This window comes from Syngnathoides biaculeatus, chromosome 9 (assembly GCF_019802595.1).
Source record: "Syngnathoides biaculeatus isolate LvHL_M chromosome 9, ASM1980259v1, whole genome shotgun sequence".
NCBI lineage: Eukaryota > Metazoa > Chordata > Actinopteri > Syngnathiformes > Syngnathidae > Syngnathoides > Syngnathoides biaculeatus.
The window spans coordinates 13,361,977-13,367,500 of NC_084648.1; the positions used below are offsets into that span (position 1 = coordinate 13,361,977).

At 46.5% G+C, this 5,524-nt stretch overlaps 1 protein-coding gene across 1 annotated transcript in view; it reads right to left on the bottom strand.

The window, feature by feature from the left end:
* Positions 1–244, bottom strand: part of LOC133506351 (lysozyme g-like) — a 69,749-nt gene extending 69,505 nt beyond the window's left edge. Inside the window, exon 1 of the mRNA XM_061830410.1 lies at positions 241–244. The gene's annotated coding sequence lies outside the window, so the exon portion shown is untranslated. The remainder of the gene's footprint in view (positions 1–240) is intronic.
* Between the last annotated feature and the right edge of the window lie 5,280 nt (positions 245–5,524).

Below are 5,524 nucleotides of genomic sequence, written 5' to 3' on the forward strand. Positions count from 1 at the left end.
TCCTCATTGTATAGTTCTGTTAAAAAAAAGTTCTGCAGTGGATATACTGCAGTTCTGCGATCAATGAGCTGCTGGCCAGTCTAGGGTGCACCCCTCTGTAGGTGGGGTAGGCTCCAGCTCCCCTTTTTGACTTTTTGAGGATAAAAACAATTTAAAAATGGATGGATATAGTTGTGACGTATTAAAGGTTACCACGATTAACCATGCGCTGTTGCCTTTAGCCAGCAGGACAACGCCACTCAGTCGTCTTATCGTCCGCAGGCCGTGACGTGGTTATGGTAGTTACTTAGAATTCGAGCCCTTTTCTACACTGCCTTTAAAACTTTAAAGTTTTCTACCTTTTTCGTTCTGTTCTGATAGCTTGAAAGTACAGTGGTGCCTCGGTTCTCGACCGCAATCCGTTCCAGAAGGCTGGTTGAAAAGTGAAACGTTTGGAATCCGAATCGTGTTTTCTCTTTAAAATGAATGGAAAATGAAATAATGCGTTCCAAGCATAACATTTTTATTTTTTTAGCTTTTCCTGATAATAAACTGCATAGTAGAAATACATGTATAGTTTAAACACTTTATATCATTAAATTATTTAAGGAATATATTTATTTTTTTCTTAAAATGTATGCTAGGCTGGGAGTGCATTGCGACTCAGCCCCCAGCCTTGTAGAACTTTAACAAAAGTGGAGAATAACTTTAAACAAGCAATAATTGGGACAGAAATTGTTTATTTGCACAGAAAGTACGTAACATCTACAAACATTTTTAACTTGCAAAGAGAGGTAGGGTAAATGGAACAAAAGAAAAAAGCAACGCAAAACAATCATCTGTTTCAAATGTCTTCGGTGGGGGTGACTCGCCCCTTTTTAACAAAGAAAATCCAATGTAGACTGTTTCTCTACACTGCCTAGTATGAAATATGCTCTTTGTGTCTAAAGGGGCGGGAATCAGGAATATTGGAAATCGCAAATATTGTGCTTTGCTGGGATCTAAAAGACTCGTGCAGGAACGGGGTTGGGGTGGGGGACCCTCTTCTCTTTGGGCTGCGATGTGGCAATATTGCCAGATGTCTGTCCGCGGCGAGCCGTAAGATTTCAAGTTCTCAAACCATCAAGTGGGCAAAACGAGAGCCCTGTTCCCGACTTTGGCGAGACGATGCCGCCGGCTCGTCAGCTGATCCAGCAGCGGCGCCACAAACGCGCCGGGAAAGGTTTCGCTGTTTGCCCCCCCCCAAGATGGCGGCCCAGCGTGCTGCAGCTTTTAAGTCGTCTCCACGCTAGGTGAGTCGCCGCAAAGTGTGTTCGTTATTTTTGATGATAAAATAGAAATTGTAAGGTTCAACTGAGCATGTGACTGTGCATATACTGACTTTGATTTCCATCTGTTCTTCGTTCAGGTTTTGCTGAATAGCTTGGCTCAAGGACTGAATATGTGGACTCAGGGTTCAACACAAATTCACTGACCCCAGCCCCCACCCGTTTTCAATACTATTTATCAACAACTGTATTTGTCGGTGAGCCCTACTTAAGGGGTGCGGAACCTACAGTGACCCGGTCCAAACGAGGACGAAATATAACCTGAATGGGTTCCCCGCCTCGGGTCCCTCGCGTTGCTGGTTCACGTACACAAATGCACGAAGAGCTTCTGCATGCTTTCAGTTCACGGGTGATTTTTATTTTATTATTTTTTTCAGCTGGTTGCATATACAGGAAGTTGGCTGCTTTTTCTTATTGTTTTTATGGGTGTTCGGGGAGGAAAAAAAAAAAATGGTTTGCACATTTATTTATTTTTTTCCCCTTGTCTCAGCTTACCACCCCCCCAGGTTTCCTGCACAATTTTCACTGTTTTACTCACCCATTTTTCAAAATATGAAATGTCATTTCTGGCCACATTCTGAATATATTTTAATGGAAACACTGTTTTGCTTGCATTTGGTTGGATTGGCCGTTTTCTCATACTTATTTTAATTTTTACGTTTTTCACATGAAGACCAACCGCGTGCTCTGCTCACTGTAATCTCCCCCCCCCCAACACGCAGGCCTCACCTCGCTGCCTCATCAGCCCCGCCACGAGGACCCCCGCTGCGTTCCGCCACGGCCGGCCTGCGCGGACCTGCCGCCCCGGAAGGGCGGTCAGCGAGCCCTCACCCCCCAGCTGCGGCGGCAGGAGCAGCGCCAGAGGCAGCTGACGGAGATGCGGCAGAGCCAACCCCTGGACGGGGCCGAGCTGGAGAGGAAGAGGACTGAGGAGGAGGAAGACAAGAAGAAGGAGGACGAGGCAGAGGAGGAGATAAAGAGGAATGAGCGGGAGGTGTGGGGAGACGCGAGGGAGGGCGCCGAGATGGACAACATGGCTGAGACTGAAAAAGACAAACCGGTCAACGGAGAGGCAAAAACGGCCGCTGAAGAGGAAACGAAGAGGCGGGAGCTGGAGTTGCAGCTGCAGCAGCAGCAGTCGGAGCTGAAGCAGCGGCAGCAGATCCTGCAGTGGCAGCAAGAACTGGAGGAGCGGACGTCCCCCTCGTCGGGCCTGTGTACCATCTACGAAGCTCTGGAGAACAGCGACGACGAGGCGGACGGCCAGGACCCGCTCCTGCGTCTTGCTCGGCGCTCTTGTGAGAGGAAGGTGACTGCGGACTTTAGAGACCCGGACAGAAGCCCCGGCAAAGGGGACCGCTCCTCCCCCGAGGACCTGGAGTGGGGTGTCAAAGTGGACATGGTGCAGCAGCTCATCAATCAGACTTTGCTGCTCAACGGAGACGGCCGCTCCTCGCTGCTGCTGCTTCCGGGGGGCGGGGGCGGCACCCTCAGCCCGCTGGAGAGCAGCCTGTGGCCCAGCCTCCTGCCTCCTTTCAGCCCCCCCTCGGCGACGGTCACCTCCGTGAGCAGCTTCTCCCCGGAGGCTGCTGGGAACTCCCCCCAGGGGGAGTGGACTGTGGTGGAGCTGGAGACTCATCACTAGTAAGTTGGCCACAAGTTAGTACCCCTTTCACGCAGAGCTGGTACCAATACTGGCGCTTCCATCCAACTACAGTCATGCCTCAGTTCTCGAACGTCCCCGTTTCCGAGGTTATGTTTTTGCTTCCGTTGTCGAACGGAAACCGGTACTCGAACGCCCCCAATAAAACCTGGAAATAACATTGTGCGTATGGCCCATGACGCGTTTAAGTTAGTCAATTCGAACGTCCCCGGAAATGACGTAACGCCCACTTTTGTTATTCTGTGTAACACAGACTTGTCCCGGTAGTGTTTTGGTTGTTTTTCTTCTTCTCGAGGGCTAACGTATTAAACCCCAATCGTGGCTCCAAAGAAGGCAAGTTGCTTGTTTAAAGTTATTGTGCACTTTTGTTAACAAAAAAAGTTTACAAGGCTGGGAGCTGACTCGCTACAGTACGGCAATGCACTGCCAGCCCAGCGCACTCTGCTCCTAAAGCATACTTTTTAAGCAAAAAAAAATACTTTGAACTAGACATGCATTTCTACTATGCAGTTTATTATCAGGAAAAGCTAAGAAAAAAATGCTTTCAAAAGCCTACATTTTTAGGCTTGGAACGGATTATTTCTTTTTCCATTCATTGTAATGGGAAACATCGATTCGGTTTTCGAACAAATCACTTCTCAAATCGTTTTCTGGAACGGATTGCGGTCGAGAACCGAGGCATCGCTGTATTTTCTACTGTGATTGCCCCGATTAGGGTGAGGTGGAGCCTACTCAAGCTGGCTTTGGGTGGGGGGGGGGGACGACCAATTTAGTTGCTATTGGTTAGCTCAAGCTCCATGCACTAGTCTACTCTTTACCCTGACAAGTAGGTCAGCAATGCCCTAACGGCTTTCAATAACTGAGTCTGCATTGAACCGAGCGTGCACATTTTGGAAATGTAAGCGAAAGCTGATGATTCAATACTCTTGCAAAGCTAACAAAGCGGAAGTACGCACACCCGCCAGATCTCAGGCACCACAACAGTAGGTGCCACGTGGACTATTCTGAGACCGGAACTGAAGCATTTCCATTCCTTTTTGTGGGGGGGCGGGGGTTGCTTTGAGTTGCAAGCGCGAGCACGGAACAAACGGAGCTCGTATCTCAAGGCACCCGCTGTATATTCTTCCAGAAGCGTCAAATTGCATGGTTGAAATAGCCAAGGGGTTATTGAGGAAAAGGGACATTTTTGAGCCAGATATGAAGTCTTGTGATCACGTGATTGTTGAATGTAGATTTAACAGAACAGTTTAATATTCTTATACCAGGTTTAAAAAAAAAAAAAAAAAACATCTGTTTTATGCCCAAACGTCTGAGGCACGAATGCACAAGATTCTATTTTAACTTTTTATTTTATTGTAGTGTTTGGAGTACACAAAATACACTGGAAATGACTACTGTATTTTTCATGCAGCTACCATATGTGCATTTTTCGTTTTTTTTTTTTCCCCCTTAGCTTTTTGTCCACCAAAGGTCGGTACGACGAGCGAGAGTTTGCCCTTGAAACATTTCAGTCGGGCGCCAATAGTTTACTTGATTTTTGTATTTGTATACAAACTACTACTGCCCCTTTTTTCTAACTAGTACACAGGCACACGCAAAGTGGGAAGTATCTGTAACATATATACTTTCATAATCACCAATGTATGAAATTTCTCTACACAGGAAGGGCAACTTTTGTCATCACTAGTAGGAGAGATGCGTGAATACCAGTAACAGCCTAGTTTTAAGGCGTCAGGTACTTTTCAAGGCTGCAAATACCAGCTGCCAATATTTAAGGTGAAATAATGTTTCAGATTGCGTTTGACGTTGCGGGGCTTTCCCTTCATTTTTCTCAGTGAGCTATTTTAACATGTTTGGTATATAAATAATGAGACACGGGTGTATAGAGGTCGTGCACCCGACGCCGCCATATTGCCGCTGCTCGACAATGTTGGGGACATTAAACCGGAGAATATCTACAATACCGGACACCTGTTGCGCTGTTGGTCGTTACAACAGATGAGACAGATATTCAAAGAGATCTTTCTATGGAATACCAGCTGAAAAGACCTGAAAATATCAATGGTTTTCGGCAATTAAATGTGATGGACGGTGCACAACCAAAACACACACACACACACACCTGTGTAGCGATCCCTTCATTTCAGGTGGGAATTATTCTTCTCAATCTCAAATCACCAAAAAGTATTATTATGCCCAGTTGGCTCATTTGAGAACCAAAACTGTCAGTCGCAGAGGTTTACGGAGGTTGAGTGTAGCCGCAATCGCTTCCGTGTACGTTCCGTGGAGACGACTGTCCTCTTTTTTTCCCCAATCGTAGTCAATGAATGAGTTTGTGTAAAACCAGGGGTCATTTATTGAAATATTGGTATTTGTATTGAATACTAGCGGAAAAGATCAATGGTTGATCAAATGTTAACATCTCGCCGAACACACTTCTGGGTTCACGAGCCGTCAAAACCGTTCATTCATCATTATTCCTGATGAGAACAGATCCAGCAACGAAGTATTTGTATGCGTCCAGACTTTTATACCCTTTTCAAACTTTTCCATG